Below are 23255 nucleotides of genomic sequence, written 5' to 3'. Positions count from 1 at the left end.
CTGCTGCCAGCACACAGCACAGATCTCTGGAACAAGCTGCTCCTCCAGCATCAGCCTGTTCTGCTTGTACCCATTTGTTCTCTGTAGCACTCACAAAGTGGTTCTGCAGAATCCCACAATTAGAACAGCACAAACACTACAAATGGCACAGAATAAGGGTCAGGAGCTCCTCTGCTCATCTGCCAGGTTCAGATTAATTTGGGCATAGTGCTTTGAAGCTGTGAACTTGAATGAAAGAAGTTTACAACAGAAAGGGTCAGCCTCTACGTGCACAGCTTCTATAGTGCTCAGGCTGCATCAAGATTCACTGTGCAAAGCTGCTCAGCCTGGATTGCAGCCAGGAGAGGAAGGAAAACGTGCAAGAACCCAGCAGTCCACAGCTACTGGTTTTATGATTTCTAAAGCTCCAGGACTTGAAATGATTTGAGGGTCATACTCTATCTATCCCCTCTATCTCATCTGATCCTTCCAGCACAAGAAGCAGGTTACACAGCACTCGCTGTGTGCCAGTGCCTCAGCCCACCTGCAGTCCTGCATCCAGCTCTGAGGCCCCCAACACCAGAGGGATGTGGAGCTGTTGGAGCGAGGCCAGAGGAGGCCATGGAGATGCTGCGCTGAGAGAGCTGGGCTGGGGCAGCCTGGAGAGGAGAAGGCTCCTGAAGGGGAGACCTGAGAGCAGCTCCAGTGCCTGAAGGGGCTGCAGGAAAGCTGGAGACGGGCTTGGGACAAGGGATGTAGAGCCAGGCCAAGGGGAATGGCTTTAACCTGCCAGAGGCGAGATGGAGTTGAGCTTTGGCTCATTGTATTGCCAAGAGAAGCGTGGCTTGCTGTTTCCCCTGCGCACAGCCTGACTGAACAGCTCCTGCGTGACAAATGACCCTGTGGTCACCCAGACAAACAACAGAAGCTCCTGTGGCCGTCAGCGTGACTGCTGTCGCTGTCAGAGCACCGGGCTAGGGTTCTGTGGCTTTTATCTGGGGAAAAACAGGGCTATCTGGGAATGGGCATCAACCATCGGGCAGATTCACAAGCAGCAGGCACAGCAAATAACATGTTAATCAAAACAAAGGTTAATGCATTGCAGGTCTGCACCCAGAGCTTGTTTGTCACCTCTCCAGGTCTATTACAGGCCTCCTAAGGTGAGATAAGCTAAGCAGGTCCATCAGCTTGAGCAGAATAAACTCATCAGCAGCACAGCCATGTGGTTAGTCCTCACTGTACTGTAACTTTGTCTTGTAGGGACAAAATACAACCTGCTGGACTTGCCTTGTGCATGAAGGATAGCTTCTATCTACCCTCCAGCTATTTTCACCCCTTGATGAATGCAAACCACTTAATTAAAAGCACTGGAGTTAACTCTTCACATTTTAAAGAAAACAAAAGCAGGAATGTAGCCCGCTTGAGTCACACAGCAGGCTGTACAGCATCGCTCCATCAAACGTAACCCCACAGTTCTCCTCATTTTCCTTTCCACATAATATTGATCATAAATGAATCAGCTGCTTTTGGCTTGTTTGGCAGCTGAACACTTGGTTAGAGATTAGGTCACAGAATCACAGAATCGTTGGGTTGGAAAGGACCTTAAGATCATCCAGTTCCAACCATCCTGCCATGGGCAGGGATGCCTCACACTAGACCATGCCCCCCAAGGCTCTGTCCAACCTGGCCTTGAACACTGCTGGGGATGGAGCATTCACAACTTCTCTGGGCACCCTGTGCCAGCGCCTCAGCACCCTCAGAGTAAAGAATTTCTTCCTTATCTCCAACCTGAGCACAGGATAGAACACGTGGAAGCCTTTCAGTTACTCTCCTCCACTTCAAGCTCGGTGGTACTTCTGTGTGTGGTTGTATCAGACACCCTTTCTTGCACAACAGCCTCAGGTCTGGAGCCTTGCCGACAGATCCCACCCCCCCGTTGTCACCTCTTTCAGAACCTTCAAGCAAGTTAAAGAAGTCTTCAAATCAGCCACTTGGGAAAGCACGCTAAGAGCTAAGAGCCTACAAACATGTTAGAGGCAGGCTCTTAATGGCAAACTAATTATGAACTTATCTCAATAGCACATTAAACCAAACCACCTCTTCTGCAAAGATGAAGGGCCCCAGGCCTGCTGCCCTTACACAAATACTTTGGTATATTCTGGCAACAAAATAAGCCTCTTTAAAATATCAGATATTTCTGGACAACAGAGCTCCCCATCTAATTTATGGCCTTGCTACCAACGTGGGAAACTCATGATGAGAAACAAGTGAGGTGCTGCTTGCCACCTCCTCCCTATCCCAACAAACCCTCTTAAGCTACTTCCCAACTGCTTCCCTCCTGGTTCCCACAGTGTCACACTGTGTCTCGTGTCAGCCAACCATAAAGCGTGAACAGGACAGAGGGCAAAGCCTGCAAACCCGAAATGCAAGTTGCAGATGGAGCTGCTTGTAGACCAAACAGCACAGAGCTGTTTGCAAGGGCTCTTTAAATCATTATATCCCTGTTTCTTGTGAAATGACCTGCAGACACTGTGACAATTTGAAGAGCACATAAGCTGAACCATACGGTTTCTGCCAAGCTGCTCTGAATTCTTCATACATCGGGATGTATTTATCAGCTCCAGAAGAGGAAAAGGCTGCCTAAAATGCAACCAACTCACAAGCTTTCCACCTGAAATTATCCACATAAACAGCCCGAATATGAAACCCATGGAAGGCAAAACACAAGTGTGAATCTGCTGAATGAAGCTGCTCACTCACATTCCCCTCCAGAGAGCGTGAGCAGGATTTGAGCACTCAGCCTGTGCTGCATGCCTATGCAGACCCAAGACCCAGATACCACGAGCTTAGGGCTCCACGTCAGGGCAGCAAGAGCAATACACAACCACAGTAAAAAAGGTATTTCTCAGGCCCTTCCTGGAACTCCCTCAAACTGAACTGCCTGTTGATTTAGGCAGGCACCAATCCAGGCAGCGCTGGCGCTGAACCAAGCTTCAGCAGCAGTTGCAGTTCTGAATACTGTTTTCCCTCTCTCTCTCTGCTTGGAACCACGTAAATAGCATTTCTGTTTGCCATTAATCTGTCCACGCTTGCAATTCCCGGAGTTACCACTGCTGGGAACAGACTTGGGTGTCTTCAGATGCCCAGGGCTTCCCTGCCACATGGACCTGCAAACAGCCCTCCAGTGCAGAGAACAGCAGTGGTGGGACTGGCAGGACAACCAGCAAGGCAGAGGCATGGTGGTTATGGTTATACATACCACTATGGTGGGGAACACAGAGGAAACTGCAAGAGAAATCAGGAGCAAGATGCCACTGGCTGGATGTGGATAATCCTTCCACAAACCCAACTCTGTGACACAGGTTTGTAAGCTAATGACTGTGAAGAAATTCCACAGGCTTTTCTGGGAAGCCTCTGCAAACCAGAGATGCTTAGTGATAGGAATTTCACATGGGATTTCAGCCAGAGGACCAAAGGAATCTATTTACCACTCATATTTTGTAGTGGGTACAGAAGTCACTGAAAGCATTAAGAAATACTGTTCTAACTCACATTTATGCTTTACTGACCACTTTCATTGCCAGGTGAAGTATTAAGGCAAAGCACACTCAGAACAATGGCATCTATACCTCTATTAATTTCAGTGTAATATTAAGAAGGAGCAATGGTATGAAGGAGCCAAATTACTGTTCTCTGAACATCTGAGACTGGAGAAAGCCCTGACAGCAACAGAAAAGAAAGGGGTGAGGGCTGATGGAAACCATTAGCTGCACATCACCTACAACCCACATTGATCCTGCTGTTTGTTCGAGGGAGGGAAAAATAAAGCAGTTGGCTATTACAGGAGAGAAATCAAAGTGCAGAAATGCAGCTGTTGAAGTGCAAGTTTCAAACCTATGAAAAGGATGCAGGAACAGCCTCCAGGCAAAAGCTGTTGAAAGAAACAGGGTGTTTAGACTGAGGTGCAGGGCCACTGCGTACCGGGAAGGAAACCCACGACTACCACCAGGCTCCATCACAACCAAGCAGGTTAAATTCAGCTTCGATTAAGCAAAACTGACAGCCGAGGAACTGCATTCTGGGACAGTTTCATACAAACTGTTACAGCATATTCCCAGGCATCCTAAAGACAAGCAGGATTTGGCCTTTGAAGCAGAGGCTCCAGAGGTGGGATGGTTGCCACCACGGGCCAGCCAGGCACTGCCCACAAGCAGGTTTCTGGGTGCTCCGGCCACACGGGCTAGTGACACATGAGAAGCATTAGTAAGACAACTGAGTACTGCTTGAGTCACCCAAGCACAGGAAACTCACCGGAGATCACATCTTCTCCCCCACCCATCGTGGGAAGGGAAAGGGAGATGTCAAATAGGGCCAAGGCAGACAGACGACCTCCCAGGCTGGGTAACTGTGCAAGATGATTCACACAGCCCCAGCCGTGTGAACGGCCTGGGAGCACATCACTGCTCTTCCCCATCCTATAGTAAATACTGGCCCAAAGCCATCTTATTTCTCTCAGGGAGACTCCCAGCGTTGTTTTGGCACAAAGACAACAGAGCAGCAGTTCCCATTCTCCAACCCGACTCGAGCTCTGAGCTCACCTCCCCTCCTGATGCCTTGCAGGGTCCTTAAGGGACCACGACTCCCCTTTTTGCCCAAGCTTTCCAAAACCAACTGCACTTAAACTGAACTTGTTGAGCCTGTGAACCCTATTTCCAGCCATTCTTTCCCAGTAATGCATTTCCCAGGTGTGCTGCTCAAATGGCAACCAGCAAGAAACATGCTCTTGCTGTGAAATCCAGCACATGACTGTGGGAAAGGAGAGGTTATTTCCCCAAAGCTACTGAAAACAAGAGGCGTCAACTCATTTGAAGGACATCCGTACCAAGACAGACAGACCAAAGGAAGCATCAGATCTAAGAGCAATGGGAAGGCAAGAGATACCACCAGCAAAAATAAATACACTTTGTGTATCCCCATGTGATGCATGCAGCTACTCCTCCACTACCTCAAGTATTTCACATCCCTTCAAGCTATAATGCAGATTTTGGGTGTTAACTGCACTCTCACACCCTTATGCTTATTCAAGCTAACCGTGGGAGATGAGGCTAAATAGCCCTTATTGTTGTCTTGGACATACCTCTGAACCTGAACCCCTGCCTAAGTTCTCCCTTCTCCTTTTACCACTATTCAGCAGCTTTTCTCAAAGCTGGGAAAAGCGGGTGCAATTAACAGCAGTAATGGACTGGGTGCTCCCAGGGTGCACCCTCTTCATCCTTCTGGCCTCCCACAGGTCTGAGACCATCCCCATTGAAAGGGCGTAAACATCACTTCAGGGTAGCCAAAAATTCATGGCCCTTTACAAAGGCCCCCAGCTCCCAAGGCATGAACTATGTGTAAGTGAGGGACTACAGCACATCAAGGTGAGCCTGAGCAGCAAAGCAGACAGGTACACAAACAGGCTGCTCTCAGTGAAGCCATGCAGCGTGACATGGCTGGAGGGCAGCCAGGAGCAGAGAAGCCAGGAATGTATTTGGAGACCTACACTGCTGATAAGTTTGCTGCAAAGAATGTTTTAGGGGCAAGTTGTGATTGTGACAGAGATACCCCAAAGGGCTCTTTGGTACTGGTCTATAAAGCAAATCTGTTCTGCTGAACCTAGGCATCTAGATAAACTCTGAGTTTTTGAGGCAAAGATGTTTCATGTGAAGTCTCTTCTAGTCCCTCCTCTGTATAGAGTTCATGGAAAGCTGACAAAGGATGCGCTCAGATTGCCAGATTTTAGCATGATACAAATTTAACACCAAAGGCGTTGAGAGGTACAAGGAAAGGGAAAAAAACTGATGAAAAACACTAAACCAGGTTACAAACAATCCCACAACATCTCAACACCAATCACAACATCTTCAGTCTCTTAGGAAACCTGAACAAGAGAGAGAACCCCAACATTGCTCAGATCTTTTTCTGACATATTAAACTGGGATTATTTCGGTGATACTAAACTATATTTTATGTTCTAATATAAATATTATATCGCCGCAATCTCAAATTCTCCCTTGCCCATCTGCACACTGCTGATTGTGTCCGATTAAACCCACAGGGGAGTTCTGCACATGCTGCAGAAGTCCTAAGTCCTATCCTGTTTCAAATGCAATTTGACTTTGAGCAGTTGCTGTTGCATTTAAAGTGTTTCCTTAACACACGAGCACTAGAGAAGGAGTACAGATTCCCTTGTCAGCTTGACTCGTGACAGCAGCAACCCCAAGAAGGAAGCAGAGCAGACTGGGTTTGTCCAGCTGCCCTCCAAGATTCCAGAGTTCCCAGCACACTTGCTGAGCACAGGGTGCCCCGGGGAACAGTCACATCTAGCTCTGCAGCAGCACATGCTATGGTTAGGAAGGGGGTCCTCTAAGCCACTCTCACCCTCTGTTTCAGAGCTACACGGTGTGCAGCGAGAGCCTTGAAACCAAACCAGTCCTGCAGACTAGCCCAGGTTCCTACATCAGCTCTGCCACAGCCTGGCCTTGGGAAAACAACTGATCTGTTCCCTGCAAGGCCACCGTAAATCTTCACAGAGCCCTTAAGACAGACAGAAAACAGCATTTGTCACACAGGAGATGCTGGTAAAGGTGTAAATGTGCTTGCACAACAACCAGCAGCTAACCAAAAGAAACCCTTTGCACAATGCAGAAGTTAACTATTAGTCCTCTATGGATCACCTGGTGCAAAAAGTACTGAGATCATTTCAAACCATTAAAACCCCCACCAAATATTCTGTAAGATGCATCTATTGGTAGTAGGGAGCTAACAAAAACCCTGAAGGTTTGAATTATAGCTTATCTCCAAAGTTCACAACAAAGTGTTTGTGGACTGAGAAACCCTTTTTGCTGAACACAAGGGTTTACTACAAAAGATGAACAGCTTGCACCCTACTCTGACATGCAGCCATGCTATAGAAGCCCCAGGTCCAGCATCAGAGTCCTCTCCCCCTCCAAACAAGAATAGGGACAGCTCCTTCAGCTGCAGACAAATCAAACCCTGGAAGCTCCAAAGCCAAAGTTCTGCCTTCTGAGCTAATCTGCTCTGCTTTCAAAAGGAATCAGGCCTCTTAGGGACGGCCCCAAAATACTTCCTATTATTCCTTGTGTCAAAGCATGACAAGTTTTGGTGATCCCTTATAGAACGGAGCTTCCCACAGCATGCGTCACCAAAGCTAACCCTACCATCATCAAGAGTAGGTCAGGATGAAGGTGCTCATCCTAGCAAATATTTTGTGCCAGTTAGCCCACTGAAACCAATGACAAGTGGCACCAAGTGCTGTTCAACACACTAAGGAATCACTTCCTTTGCTTCAGGAGCTGGCTGCATGAAGATTAAAATTAGCAGGAAGTGCCTTTCCCAACTGTTCTGCAGAGCTACCCCTCTCCTCATCTCCGGTTCCAAAGTCAGGCACAAGAATCCATCTACTGTGGATCTTCAGCCACCTCCATGCTCTGCATCGATCACAGTGCACTGGGTGTGACTCTGGCAGAAGCAGAGTCTTCACTGCAACAAGGAAAGGAAAAGGAGAGAAATGGACCACTCCTGTTGGCAGAGCTTTGCAGCTGTAGCAATACTTTATAAGGAAATCTCTTGGACAAAACTGCCTGTCCTCATGGTACCGAGGCTTTCTTGTGTTCTCTTGCAGATGCTTTACAAGTCCTTCATAGCAGGTATCTTGTAGAGAACCAAAATTGTCCCCAAGCTGGGGACTATCTATAGAAACACCAAAACAGATTTGAGATCTGCTGTGGAAATAAAGCATCCCTTTGGTTTAGAGCTACTAAAGCCCAGACCAAAAGATGCAAAGATGAGTCCCAGGAGATTCAGGCTTAAGAAGCTTGGAGTACAGATGATATAATACAGTTTAATCAGCCTTTGTCCAGCCTTTGGCTACGAACAGTCGGAGACCTGCTAGTTGGCTTCCAAATGCTGAGAATCAATTACATATAATCAGACTATGGCAATATTCAAATGGGAGGCTCCCGAGGAAAGTTGTTCTTCATTTGTTTGTACTGTTTCTTCCAGAGCAATGATTTACTGTAACTGTAGCTGGCACAGTGGCCTTGTCCTCATGGTTACACAGAAAGTCTATCACTTAGGTCTAGACTTCAAAAAGATGAAGAATTCCAACACCACTGTCTTAGCTCAACTCCAGCTCAGGCTGGAGGCACTGAGGTCAGAATTACATCAAAGCCATGGAGGCATAGGATGCATTGTGTATGTTTTGGGGCTGGTTTGGATTTTTTCTCCCCAGACAAAGATACAGCTGCCAGCAACAAATCAAGCTGAGGAAAGCAATAGGTAAGAAGCAGCGATGCTGTTCGGAACCTGAAGCATAGCACCCAAACTAATTGTTGACTCATTTGGCTCTTCCTAGACACTTTTGCACACACATTTTCCCCTGTGGCACTGGACGGTGGGGAGCAAATGACAATAAAATTGAGTCACCCTAGGCCGAGTTCTAAGGAAGGAACAGCTCATGCATGAGCTCCTATGTACACAGAGCAGAGAAGGAGAAACCCAAAGCAGAGATTTCTCCAGTCCAAGCTGCCACCAAAACTTAAACACCAAAAAGGCAGCTTTCCTCTCAGATTTTTAACTGAAATAGCTCAGTGTCTATTAAGCAAACTGCAACTGCCTTTAACAAATGGCATTTGGGGATTCCAGATTAATTCCAGTGAACGACAGCAACAAGCGACTGAAATTTGCCAAATACCCATTTTATTTTAGTAAGTATGAACAAGATATTAAAATGCCAGAGGGTGGGGGCTGTATGTACAGCTATTAAAGGTGTCTGGCAGCTTAAGTGATCTGGAGACAGTTCTAGGAGTCAAAACTGAAACAAGCACTAAGCAAATGAGCTGGTGCAGAGGAGCAGAGGAATGCTGGCCTCAGGGCTGAGGAATGCAAGCCTGTCCAGACAGCGAGAGCAGCTGTACGTGCACCCTGCACTAGGATGGGAAACTGGCTGGAAGGAGGTAAAAAGTTAGTGCTGTTTAGTCACTTTTATATAAGTCTATACTTAGAAAAACCAGCTAAACACGTAACCTGTTTAATGACAATATACCTGTGCAGCTCTGTTCTGCAATCGGAAGACATAAATTCAATGAGATTCACAGAATAGGTTAAGGGCTTTCACACTATAAAGTCAGAAATCAATTCTAGAAACAACTGGCAGTTGGATTATTCACTTAAATCCCCTGCACCTTCTCAGCCTAATTTCCCAGTCGGGCAGATCCTTTCCCCATGTTGACAGAGGAGGACCTGTGCTTCCAGTTAAGCCCACAACCAGAGCTTCCCATCTCACCAGGAAAGGTTTCGTTTAAAACCCACAGCAAGCATTATTGCACACCAATAGAAAAGTGCTTAGGCAGCTCTAACCTTCAAAAGGATCACAAGCCAGACAAACCCTGCTGACCTGCACCATACCATCTCCTTTAACAGTGACAGGTAATGCCTTGCACGTCTGTCAGCATCTCACACACCAAAACAAGAGTCAGGTTTGCTCGGTCCTTTGTGACTAACTCTGTCAGCTCCCCGGCCAGCAGACAACAGCATCAAGCACCTCTAGGTTGTACACAACACTGTCAAACAATGAAACCTCAGCTCTGCAGCTGGAAGCAACATAGAATGGTTGGGGTTGGAAAGAACCTTAAGATCATCCAGTTCCAAACCCCTGCCATGAGCAGGGACACCTTCCACTGGAGCAGCTTGCTCCAAGCCCCCGTGTCCAACCTGACCTTGAACACTGCCAGGGATGGAGCATTCACCACTTCTCTGGGCACCCTGTGCCAGCGCCTCAGCACCCTCACAGTAAAGAACTAACTGTATCTAACCTGAACTTCCCCTGTTTCAGTTTACACCCATCACCCCTTGTCCTATCACTACAGTCCCAGATGAAGAGTCCCTCTCCAGCATCCTCATAGGCCCCCTTCATATACTGGAAGGCTGCTATGAGGTCACCACACAGCCAACTTCTCCAAGCTGACCCCTAAGAATACATGCCCCTTTACTTCGAGTTTCAGTGTTTCAAAGGCTGATTTCGTTATCCTGGCTGTTTGCCCTGGCAAAGGCAGGACAGAGCAGTGGCTTGCCCGAACTTCAGGGCAAGCTTCCTCCCCACATCTCCAATGCTCCTCAGCCAGGGCTCTTCCAAAAAGCCTCCACTGCTATCTCAGGGGAATAGGAAACCAGGCTCTGCTTACTGCTACGTGTTGCAAGGAAAGCCCATGGGGGCTGTCACTGCTGAAGGTTAACTCCATGCCCAGGTGGAGCACGTGGGAGGGCAGGAAGGACAAAAAGCAGAGCCAGTAAGAACTGACTCAGCAATGCTCACCCCCTCTCATTATCTCACAGCTTAAAGCAGAAATGTTAAAACACACTTTCAAAATGAGATGGTTTATATAATGCTGCTGGAAGCAGACAGACATTTTAACTCATGCAAGTAACCAAGAGCACAGATGCACTGGGAAGCTGCAGATGATGGGATCATGAGTCACTAATTGCAGGCTGCAATTACTTAACATGCAGGGCACATTTCAGGGCTTAATGCAGGAGGAGGCTAAAGGACAGCCAGCCTTTCCATGCAGGAAGGGATGGGATTACAGCCCACACGAGAGGAAGAGAGAGTCCCACCCAGCACTGCAAAGGGCAAAGTCTTACTCCTGGCTGTCAACATGAGCCCGAGCATCCAAACACCACTGTTTTGCAGACACCACAGGGCAGAGTGTGTTATTTCCCCTGAAAATAGCTAAAAAAATAAACTCTCTAACCCTTCTATTCCCAGGGATGCACACTTACAGCACTCAGACACCAAAAAATGCCTGTTGAATCTATGTTTTATGTAGTAACACTCATGGAGATGCTTGTATGAACAGTGCAGCAGTGACAGGAGCAAGCCACTGGCCGTTAAGTTTTTCCTGTGAAAAACATTAGTTCTTTATGCAGCCTGCCTCCTGCTATGGTTCCACATCTGGACAGAGGGCAAAAAAACACTCAGTGTGCACCCATTAGCCATCTCCAGGGGAAAAATGCATCACGCAGAGAGGGCTGAAAGCTGCCCAAAAGCCTGGCCACAAGTTTTTGTATGAAACAGCACCTTATTTAGACAATTTGAAGTATGTTACAGAGGGACACTATGGCTGGGAATTTGCATAATGGGCGTCTACATCTTGCTTACCTAACAGGAGAAGAATCCTGTCTGTCAGTAAGTCTAGACTGTGGTGTTGAATCCAGGGGACCAAGGAATCTCCAGGCCAGAAATAACACCCAGTACAGGGCAAGGTGCTGCCATCTGCCGACACCCCGGCCATTCTGTAGGCACCTCCGGGTTGGGACTGCCCTGCAGTGCTCAGAGCAGCAGGAAAAACCATCTTCCTCCTTGCAAAGGCTAAGCTGCCTCTTCCAAGTGCTCCAGTGCCTCGCTCCACTGTGCTGGCTGGACTGCACTGTTAGCTGGAGCTGCGATTAAAGCGATGGTTGCATGACAGTCTCCTTTATTCAAATGTACAGACGTTATTTAATATTAAAGGCCACAGCATAACAAAGAGTTTTCCAGTTTAAAATACTCCACCGGCTTAAGCGGCTTAACAGAGACCTCTGCAGTTCAGAGCAGCTCAATGCAGGCAGTTAATCCAGGTAAGGTTTTCCCCACTCAAAGGAACTGTGGTTTAGACGATTTCATACCCAAAAGGCATATTTAGCCACCAAAAGCCTCCCTGTGACACACGGAACCCACTGGCTTTGGACTCACACAGATCTTAACTCTCTGGAGCTGCTGCAGCAACTTCTGCTGCAGAACAGCAACCGTTTGTCTTCCTGCCCCAAAGCAGCATCAGCCTGACCCAGATCAGATCTTCCCCTCAGATGCCCAGTGTGGATATCAAACACTTCCTGAAAATGGGGAGGACTGAAACATGCACTCAGCCTCCTGCCCCATCAATTCCAATGGGTACACTAATAGAAGCAAGCAACACTGCTTCTCCTCTTTGAAATACAGCACCCTTGATCTAAAGATAATCCATCCCTAGGACGACAGAACTACGGGAGCAAGTTACTCTATTCTCAGCTATGGGCTTGTCATAAGTTCCTTTACCTTGCTGGTGTTTCACACATGGGACAGGAAATACAGGATTTCACAAAAGGACTACTGCTGCACAAAGGCACTTCTGAAGCTCCATGGAAAGCACTCATGTCAAGTATTACACTACGAAGATGGAGGCAACCAGAGCAAGGGGACACCAGTGTTCACATACCACAGTCCATCTTTTACTGCGAAATCTTCAGCTATTGATTGTTCCAAGCAGCAACAATTCCTTTAAGGACTACTAAAACAATTTCTAAGTATTTTATAGAAGCAGCTGCACTTAAAAAGCCAGCATCTGGTGACCAGCAGGACAATGATGGACAAATGGGATGTGGTTAGACCCAACCGCATCGCATCACGTGTGGTGCCACAGAACACCATCTGCATGGCAACATGAGATTCAAGCCCCCTGAAGGAAAACCATATGTGAAGGCAAGGTTGGGAGTAAAACTGCAAGGTTTGGAAAAGGGAGCAGTGGAAACATGCTGGTGAAATGGTGAAAGGGAAGGAACATGGTGCAGATCAAATGCCACGCTTAACCTCACTGTCATTTCCCTTCAAGAACACCAAAGTCTACCCATTCCCTGCGGCCCATCTCCTTACGCAGTGAGGTCAATGAAGCTTACTAGGAGGTGAACTCCACCTCCAGCCATCATTGCAGTTTAAATCAAACTGCAATATTGTGTTTGGGGGCACCCAGGGAAAATATCAACAAAATGGAAAAAATAAGTTTAAAACTTTCAGAAAGGTGCTACTGATTTTGCCTGCACTCAGAGATCATACAAAGCTCATGGACAATTTAAACCAGCACAACTAATGCTTAACTTATTTCTTCTATAGAAAAGTCATGAGGCTTTAATCACCACGCTGCTTCATTAACTGGAGATTACTAATGACAGGCTTTGTTAGTCAGCACTACCAGACAATGCTTTAGTGTTGATTGTTTGTATGGGGAACATTGGAACAAATCATTTCATTTTCATGGAATACAAGGTTATTTGCAAGAGCTGTCCTCAGCAGAATGGACAAAAATCATTATGGTTGTTCAGAAAAGCAACAGCTTCAGTGGGATGTATGTGAAGGCAAAGACAAGAGGTCACAAAGCACAGGACAAGTGAGGCACACACCTTGAATCATGTGTTGCATCTCTTGCCTCTACCCTTGACCATTCTGCTTAGAGGGCAGGGAGAAGACAAGTCATTTGGAGCAGTTAATATTCAAGCACAGAGCAAAACCACTGCTATATGGAATGAAGAAGGCATCATTTGTAGCATCTTCTGTTCGTGTGCTACAGGTAAGTGCTTACCAGCAAAGGCTAGGTGAAAAAGGAACCCGAACTTCATCATCCAGCTACAGCAGTTGAAGCCCACAGCTTCCCTTGTCTCCCAGCAAGAACAAAGGCTCCCACGAACACCTCATGCCTTCTGACTCAGAGGGACATGTAGTCTTTGGAATCTACACATCTTCTTCCCTAATTAACGAGGTGGATTACTGTTACATGACACTGCTCCATATGGGTAGTGAGGAATCACCACCCTTTGTCTCAGACCAGCAGGAGCATGAAGAGTCAAATCAGAAAAGCACCTCCAAATCACAACCACCACCGTGGTACCATTTGCTGTACCATCTTCCACTGTAGCAGGTAAAACTTCATCATCAGAGGAAGGCAAATGAATAATGAAATGATACCACAGGTTGCAAAAGGTTAATGCTCTTGCTCACCTCCTTACTGCAGTGAAGCAGTTCCAGCTACTGCCTCGCAGGGCGTGCTTGCTGCTGGGGATCCCAGTTATAATTCCTCCTGGCAAGAAAAGAGAGAATTCAGGAGATCCACCACTGATACACCAAACAGACAGTTCATTATTAATGAAGTTATAATTTGGAATAACATCTCTCAGCCTGTCTCCAGAGCAAAGCTGCTCCAGCCCTCAGAGCATCTTTGTGGCCTCTTCTGGACCCACTCCAACAGGTCCACATCCTTCTTATGTGTGGGACCCGAGATGTTGAGCTTCAGTCCCCCATGGGTGAGAGGGGGAGTTGTTTGCACATTTTGGGGCAGGGGAATGCTGTAGAGCAGTGGTTTAGCAAAGAAAGAAGTAGCGTCCTCTGGCTAAACACAAACCAGCAAGTTTTGGCTTTGAGAAACACCACAAGATGTACAAGTAAGCTGGCCTTAGGAAAGCATTAAAAACAGCCTGAGAGAAACCAGCTCGTGTTGGCTTTCCCCCATGTCGAGATGCTGCTCTGCTACACCACATTACCCAGCTCCGTGGGACATCCTCCTTCCTGCTTACCAGTAAGCTGTTGCTCAACCCTCCTCTGGTCAGCCCAATTTACCACACTGAAGTCAAAGCTGTTGTAAGCGAGTGCTAGGGTTTAATTCCAAGAATCCATGTGAGCTGAAATCTAAGCCTGCTTGTGTTCTGCCCTCACTGCCTGGACACAAACAATCTGGTTGGGTTTTTTTTTTCCAAGGAGCAAAACCCACGTCATTTACTCTCCACTGGGGTTGAGGCCGTGGCTGCCCCTGCCCCTTTCACCTCCATCCCCTGCAGATTTCAGTAAATCAAAGGGTGAGGAACAGCCAAAACCAAGAATTTGAAAATATTCCTTTTTCTTTTTTTTAAATAGCAATTCCCACAGACACAACATTCCAAACGAGAGTGTCAAATGCCGGCTATCCGCATAAACATGAAGGCCAGAGCAAGAGAATCACAGAAAGGACCTTAAGATCATTTAGTTCCAACAACTTTAAGGATGAACACAATCCCATCTTTGGCTTTCAGCAGAAACAAGCCTTTTGTTTATAGGCTTGCAGAATCTGACCCCAGGGGCTGGTCTGTTCTTGCTCAAAGAGGGAAAACAAGCTTGACCTCAGCGTGCTGGAATAAACTCTGCCCCCTCTTTCCTTCCACGTTTCTCCCAGCACAAAGGTAAAGAACATGATATTCAGCAGTGTGACCGAGCAGAGCGTGACTGCACAGCCTCCAGTTTACTGACATCAAAACCAAGCCTGTTAGAGCCAAGGAGGTAACCTGACTGGACACACTCCTGCTGCCATTCATCAGGCACTTCCCAGCTGGCAAAAGGTCCTCAGTAAGTCAACTTGCTCCCCTGTATGGTAGAATCATAGAATAGTTAGGGTAGGAAAGGACCTTAAGATCATCCAGTTCCAACCCCCCTGCCATGGGCAGGGACACCTCACACTAAGCCATGGCACTCAAGGCTCTGTCCAACCTGGCCTTGAACACTGCCAGGGATGGAGCATTCACAACCTCCCTGGGCAACCCATTCCAGTGCCTCACCACCCTGACAGTAAAGAACTTCCTCCTCATATCCAATCTAAACTTCCCCTGTTTAAGTTTGAACCTATCACCCCTTGTCCTGTCACTACAGTCCCTAATGAAGGGTCCCTCCTCAGCATCCTTATAGCCCCCCTTCAGATACTGGAAGGCTGCTATGAGGTCTATGTTAAGTACAGCATTCACTTACCTAGCACAAACCTCTCCCTGCATGGACAGCCATGCTCACAGCAGACACTCCCCTATCTCCCATTTGAACCATTTCCTACACAGTTGAGAAGCAGGCTGCAGTTCCTCCAGGAGGATATTGCACACCAGCACTTGCTGGCAACAGAGCCTGAACAGAGAACCTGAGTCATCATTCAAGACGTGGCTTGAATGGAGTGGCTCTACCATTCTCATTAGAAACACGGAAATCGTCATGGAAATCTGTCACAACAACAGGTTCTGGGGGAAAAAGCAACCCAACTTCGTCACAGTTGGACATGCATGACCTGTGTCCTATTGACAGTGTGGGCCAGAACCCCCTTCTCAAGCCTGCTCTGCCAACATGCAGGCGGCTGGCAACGCAAGTACCAGCATTTTAAGAGATACCTTGAAGAGGGAGTGGGCAGCAAGGAGGGGAATTCCTTTCCAAACTAACTGGAAGCAGCAACAGTTGGTTATGCAAAGCATCTCCCAGGGCCGGAGCCTGCAGCTGCCAACATTCCCTCAAAGTCAGGGCAAGGCTCGAAGGAAACCAGATCACCCATTCCAGCCCACCAGAAAAACTGCAGCGCCAGGAACAATATGGGAAGCAGTGTCTATGGAATTCTTTCCAGCAGGATCTTCCAGCTCACCAGCAGGAAAAACTTGCTATACTTCCCTTGGACAGTCCAAGATCTGGCAGATCATGGAGCAGGCAGCAACCAGTGCTATCAACTATTCCAACTGTGATTAATGAAAAGGTTAGAGAAAGCTTAGAAAGACAAGATTCAAAGACTCATCCTCCTGCAGCGAATGACTGATGATCCCTAGCAGTGTTCAAGGCTAGGCTGGACAGGGCTTGGAGCAAGCTGCTCTAGTGGAAGGTGTCCCTGCCCATGGCAGGGGGTTGGATCTGGATGAGCTTTAAGGTCCCTTCCAACCCAAACCGTTGTATGATCCTATTGTGCTACTAGTCTTTATGATTTTTAATGAATGCTTCAATACGTGAAAAAGTGTGAAAGTCAGAGGTGCTGCATTCATACAGTGAACAAGCCACCGACCCTAGCACCTCTGCAAAGGAAGGCTGACACGCAATGCTCCTGACAAACTCACTTGGGGTTTCAAAAACACAGCCTGTCAGCATGCTATTTGTGCAGAAGAGCCTCGAGATTCCCATTCCAGAAGGGAGTTCTGCTCTGCTAAGAGCCTGCTGCAGGAAACTCAGCAGTGGGGCTGATACAGAACTCTAGCCACTCTAACCCAGGGGATGCTGTGAACTCATTCAGCACCATTAGGGAATGCAGAACACTCATGGAAACAATCTGTAAGCCAGCAAAAGACTCCTTTTAAGATGCCTAATGGACCCCTAATCTGTTCCATGTCGTACCACAGGCCTGAATGAAAGCATTACTGCCTGACAGATAACAAACTACCACCGAGATGCATCAGCACGAGACTGTGATTCAGAGCAGTGCTGCAATGCTGAGATAATGACCTGCTGGACAGCATGGCACATCTCACTGCAGGCAAGTAGGTGCAGGTCCGCACCAGGAGTTCAGGTTCCCCAGTGCTGTCATGTAGTGAAGTTAAAGGGAGAGAAAGGCATTACTAAAGGTGAAGTTGCTCAGATCTTACTCAGAATGAAGTTACCTTAATGGGATAACCAACTCCACTGCTTAGTTTAACTCTGCTGCTTAGTACTCCAGTAATAGGCAAAAGATCTTGGCCCAGAAGTAGACTTTGTCATGTCTCTAAAAATACGTACCTATAAATAGTAAATCAATGTCAAACAATTGTATCTGGACAACCAATGCAAAATATTCCTGGTAAAGGGAGAGCTTGTGAAGTCTAACTTTCTCTCATTATTCCCTCCAAGGGATGAGCGGGTTCTTCTTTCCTTGCCCCCAGAGCTCCTGCTGTTTTCCAGCACACAGCTCAGAGAGTTTTTGCTATGGAACAGCTACCACAGCCAGCGCACATTTGCTTTTGGAGGCAAATCACTAGTTGTGAAGTTGCTAGGAAGTTCTGGCACCTTGCTCTGGAATACTTTTTAAGTCCTAAAAAGGGAAGAGTTGGAGGAGAGGCAAGCAGGAACAGCCTTCCCCACGTCCTGCAGTGCTTCACACCTCAAGGGATCTCTGCTTCAAGCTCAAAAGCCGCAGAAGCGATTTGACAGGACCCATGAGACTACACTTGTCACTTTAAAGTCCCTCCAAAGGCAAAGCCTGACCAGCAGCTGCTCCTGTGAAGCTCAGCTCCTTTGGGGTCTCAGAGCAGAGCAATGGGAAGCATTGCTAGGATGCCTGCAAGCATCCCAAGCAGCTCAGCACCCCACACAGCTTCATGCACAGGCATCTGTGCACGAGTGGGCTCCCACGTGGGAAGGTGCAACTCAAGACCACACAGCCCTGTACAAACAAGTAATTCATAACTGAAATGACTCTGAAAATGCCTTAAATGCTCACTGATCTAAGGAAAAGGAGCACAGAGCAGCTCAGCGTGGTGCTCGAGCACCGGATTTACCTACCCTGCCACTCTGCAGCAAGATGGGGTATTGAGAAGGGCAGTTACTACAGTCTTGCATTCCTACTCAGGCTTTGGTTTTCCCCTGAGGAAACAGTTGAAAATAAACCTTGCAGACAGGAGCATTCCATTTGCAAGAGTTCATTCTTTAAAGAACCAGGACAAACTCAATTCCTCAGTAAATAGCTGGGGTTATGACTCTGCTTTGCACTATATCGCTAAACACTTCCAAGGTTTCAGAGCAATATACTCAGGACAGCAGTCCATGGAAATAACTGACTTATTTCAGCAGTAACTGGGCTATATTTAAAAACTTAACTTATGGGATGCCAGTTTCCTGAAGCTGTTTGGAAAATTCAATTTTCAAATGTACAAACAGTAATGGAACAAGAATGTGCTGTAGCAACAGCCTTCTTTTGCTAGGAAATCCATTAGATAGGTTTCTGGACTTTGCAACTTGGTTTCATCCCCAAAAGATCACCTTTTCCTCCTTTTAGAGGACAGTTTAAGAATAGTAACAAAAAAATTCTGCACGTCTGCAGAAAAAAAAACACATGTTTATAGGGAAAGTTTCTTTCTGTAAAAAAAGAAATCTTCCAGTTTTAGCAAATGCCTCCAGCTCTTCTAACCAGATCAAATCAGTGACAATACACTTCTTTCCTCTAGGGATGCTCAGATTTACCATGAGTAGATTAGCTCAATGCCTCTGCCAGGCAAAAAAAAGCAGTAAGAGTTCTTTTCTGTCGCTGACAACCTCCTAAAAATTGGAGGCATTTTAAAATGTACACCAACTGAACAACTGCTTGAAACAGGAAGAGGAGGTGAAAGCGTATCCAGCTGAAGCAGCAAGGGAGAATTCATTACCCTGTAAATACCAAAGCGAAACACAGATGGGATGCTGTGGGTTATCATTCTTCGAGTGCCATTATAAAAGTGCACAGGCATTTGCTTTTAAATATTGTGACAAGCAGCCGAATGGCACAAACTATAGCTGTGTTCATTGACAATTCAGGAACTGTGCCAGTAAAACAAATACTAAACATCTACAGGCTGCTAACTTCAAATCCAGGCTAGCAATACAGCACCCCCCCAGAGAGGGAATCCTACCCCCTTCCTACCAGATGGGCAAATTTCACCTCATTCTGCCATTACAGAAAGTGAGAAGAAGAAAAAACTGTGTCAAGGAAGGATTTAGAAGCAAGGTTAATAATTTTCCATGTGGTTGCTCCTCGTGGGATACCTTTTTCTCTCAAAGCAACTTTTGAGGTTATTTCAATGTGCTTTCCTGTTATACAAAGCACCCTGTCTTCCAAGGACTATCAAGCAACTTTGTACTGTCAATTAGTTAGAAAACTGAACTCCTTAATAAACTCTGGGAAATGGGATGTTCTTGATGTATCACTGATTACTAGGCCAGGGCAGCATCGTTTCTGCAAGATATAAGTCAGCAATAAAGGTGCCTTCCCCTAACTTTGTGAACTGGGCAACAATTGCCAGCATTAAAAACCACTTCCTAACTAAGAGATAGGTGCTGTGAGAGTCCTGACCAGCAGCAGAGAACTGAGTTATCCACCACGCAGAGCTGAATGAAATGAAAGGGTTCACCAATGGGTCCTGAAAACAGAAGGCAAACAGCAGTGACAACTCATTCACAGGCCCTGCTGCAGAAACAGCTTAGAAAGGAAAAAGAACCCACTGGGCTGAGGAGAGATGCATGCTTCCATACTTCAATAAATATCTGCCTCTTTAGTGAGCAAAGATTTGCTTTGGAGATGGAGACTGGCATAAGCATTTCCTGTTTGATGCCCTGAGGCAAAATCTTAGCATGTAACAACCTCTGTTGGTTTTCCTTTTGTTGCTGGTTTTTTTCTCCCCTATTCCTTATGTTTTAAATTATGCCTTCAGTTGACTGTGACTCACAGCAAAGCTCTGCGCTGATCCCACGAACATCCTTCCCCCTCTTGGAGGAGACACCAAGTGCAAAAAGTAGAGCAGAATGACGCAACTGGGACAGACAGGGGACACTTCTGTTCAGAAAGTGAGGCAAGAGGAAGCACTGCCGTATCCCTGCCACAGCTCTAGGGAAAGGGCCAACAGTCACATGATGATGTACAGCCCCTAATGCATTTGCTAACAAGTCTGCCAGTCAATTACTCATTTCATACGGTTTTAAGGACTTGTGTTCTCTCAGCATTCTTGAGACTCAGGCTGTTGCTCAGATGACAGCGGAAGCAGCACATGCCTGGCAGCTGATGCTGTGGGGTCCAGCTCCAAGGACACACTGCCCCCTCTTGGCGACGCCAAAGCCAACCCCATAGAAGGGCACTGAAGATCAACATGCTCCCGGCATCTCTAAAACACCTTTCTGCCCAAGAGGCAAGTCAGAGGCAACAAGCAACTCTGGCAACGCTCCCCTGCCTGATACAGCGCTTTGAGGAAGGACGTGTAAATGCCTTTTGGAAGAGCTGCTCTTAAGGTAGGTCAGTTTTGACTAATAACCTTGTAGGTACCTTTATATCATCCTATCAAAGCTTTAGTCTTTTCACCTGGAACTGTATAGCACATAATGCATGGCACAACTGTGTCTAGCCTGGAGACTATTGTAACATCTAAAGAGCAGTAAAAATGTGATATGGTAACAGAACATAATTCAGGAAAACCATTTCAGCAACAGCTACACGTTAGCTTTCTGTGTGACCCTGGGGCAATTTTAGACATTTTACACCCTATCTTGGTCAAACTGTCTCTAAGTGGACTCTGAGCATGCTGCTACCACATCCACACTGCTCACCTCATAAGATATCCCTGGTCTGGGGAGTCAAGGATACAATGATAGGGACAATTAACTGTGAGAGAGGAGCAATGATTTGGATGCCTTTATGCAGTACTGCTGCATAAACATACCTGGTCAGAGAGTGTTCACACCACCTTCTTCAGCACAAAGGCAGATGAAAAGAGGACAGCTCTCCTAAAAAAGGAAATGGAGAGAGTTTTCAGCAATTAAAACATTCCTGCAGGGAATGCCCACTACTCTGAACTTCACACCTTTTAGGGTTTATGAAGGCAGACACCATAGCCATATGGCTACAGAGACCCTTTTTACCCTGACAGACACTGGTGTTATTTTTGCCCTGATGAAACCAGGCTGGACTTGGCTGTTACAGAACTATTTCAAGTCACCAAGGATGAGGGAGATGTCCCATGGATTCAGTGATCAGCAGCTGATGGCTGGCCAAGCTTTAAGGCTGACTCTGGCCACAGAGGCAGAGCACCTATGTGCACTCTGTGCAATTTCAGATCTGAGTCTGAAGATGGCTCCATCAGCACAAGAGATGCCATCCACTTACGCCTCCCTATAACCAGAGAAAAGTATCATTAGGCACACAAAGAATGAAGAAATAATCAGAATGCTTAGTCAGCCATCAATCACATGGTATTTGTCATAGGCTGACAACAATGCTGCTGAGAAGGCATGGAAGCAGTCACATATGTGCATTATATATTTCTAAAGAGGTAAGACTGCGATATAGAACCTACAACAAAAGAAACCAGAGAAAAATAGCCTGAGCAACTCATGGGAGTCAAAGAGAAAAAGAATGACAAAGATTTAACTAAAGCAAGGGAAGAGGAAGGCAGATCTGCAGCATTTCATTTTTTTGTTCCTCCTCACAATGATCAAATTAAAAAGCCCACACACCTGAAGTAAGGAAAGTTACAGGGGAGATAGAAATACAGTCATTCAGAACCACTGTTTAGCTTCAGAAAACTGCTGCATTATCTTCCTTTGTCAAGCGACAGATAATGAAATCAGCAAAAGAAAATGAAGACTTCGGACCCATCACGCAAAAACCAGAAGGAAACCAAGGATTTCTTAGGTATGGCTTTACCAATCTGGACCGAAGGAGCTCTGGCCCCGCAAATACCACCCAGCAAGGCATAAGTGATGATGAAAGGACACACAAGTGACTGTGCCAAGATCCCAGTGCTTTCTCCCATGTCCTCATTGCAGCTACAGCCATAATGCTACCCTCACACACTCAGCCCAACAAGTATAAGACATCAACATAAGACAACATAAAAACCAGAACTTGGCATAGGCATGTGCCCAGCACCCAGTTACAGAGCTGTGATTTACTAATAAACCTTTCTTCAGGAACCTTCCTCATGTTTCATTTATACCTCTGAAAACACCTCAGATCAAACCCTGGCTCCACCAGCATCAGGCAAGATTTGTCATTGACTTAAGGATAAATATCCCAGTTGCATTTCTGTTTCCACTGCATGATGTCTGAAGCTCCAAACATGACTTTAGCATTTAATTCATGGTGACAGGCAGTCAACCTCAGCATTGCCAACAGCCAGCCAACAGAGAGCTACAGAAATCCCTCTAAGACTCGACCCCCTCTAGCCATTAGAAGAGAAACACCCATTAAATGCGCTGGTGCGAATTAGAAGCACACAGGGAGTAGAGAATATGGACATTATTATTTTAGGTAAAGCTTGGGTTTCCTTAAAGTTATAAAAACAATCAGGTAACTACAGCTGGTGCTGCGAGGGCCACAGGGCAGTAAAAGGGCTGCTGCTGGTGCCCAGCCTGTTTTCATAGCAACAGCACCAAAACAGATGCTGCGAGCTCTGCGAGGACAAGTAGCTGCATAGTTTGTTCCTAGAGGGAACTGTTTAATGTCTAATCATTAACAGTAAAAACCACCCTAGATAAAAGTCAGCTAGCAACAGACTAATGCAATGATGCATTTCATGTCAGCAGAGTCATTACAGTCACCAGGAAGCACAGGATGTCTGCTTGTTCCTGTTATGGCTCTACTGCGTTTCCCTGCAGAAGGGACAGCTTTGCAGGAAACAACAGAAATTAGAATTAGAAGTAATAATCTATTTGTTCTTTAAACCTCTCTCAGCCAAACAGCGAGAGCATCTGCTGCAGTGTGCTGAAGGCAGAAGATCAGACATGCTCGTATGCATCAGGGCACTTTGAGCTGCTGCTGCCATTAAAGATGAGAAGCAGCAGCAGCAGCGTTGGGAGGTTGCTTGCCAGAAATACTGCAGAGTTACGTGGTCTGAAAAGTGCAAACCTCAAATGTGTCAAGCCCATTACTTGCCTGGTAAGGCTGTGAGGGCAAACC

The 23255-nt window shown here is 46.6% G+C and overlaps 2 protein-coding genes across 5 annotated transcripts in view; one reads left to right on the top strand and one right to left on the bottom strand.

Moving 5' to 3' along the window:
* THOP1 (thimet oligopeptidase 1) overlaps nucleotides 1-23255 on the top strand; it is a 330697-nt gene that overhangs the window by 259994 nt on the left and 47448 nt on the right. The window lies entirely within an intron of this gene.
* The window catches only part of GNG7 (G protein subunit gamma 7), a 65295-nt gene that overhangs the window by 29333 nt on the left and 12707 nt on the right, over nucleotides 1-23255 (bottom strand). For 2 of the 3 annotated variants that reach the window (XM_062627571.1, XM_062627572.1), the window contains exons 2-3: nucleotides 21019-21082; nucleotides 13826-13904 (exon numbers count right to left, since the gene is read on the bottom strand). The gene's annotated coding sequence lies outside the window, so the exon portion shown is untranslated. The remainder of the gene's footprint in view (nucleotides 1-13825; nucleotides 13905-21018; nucleotides 21083-23255) is intronic. The other variant, XM_062627573.1, reaches the window with a different exon arrangement.

The sequence above is a fragment of the Pezoporus occidentalis genome, unplaced genomic scaffold, assembly GCF_034315485.1.
Source record: "Pezoporus occidentalis ecotype Australia unplaced genomic scaffold, CSIRO_AGI_Poc_V1 ctg301, whole genome shotgun sequence".
Classification (NCBI taxonomy): Eukaryota; Metazoa; Chordata; class Aves; order Psittaciformes; family Psittacidae; genus Pezoporus; species Pezoporus occidentalis.
Note: the sequence above shows the minus strand (reverse complement) of the source record. Positions and strands in the feature narration are given on the sequence as shown.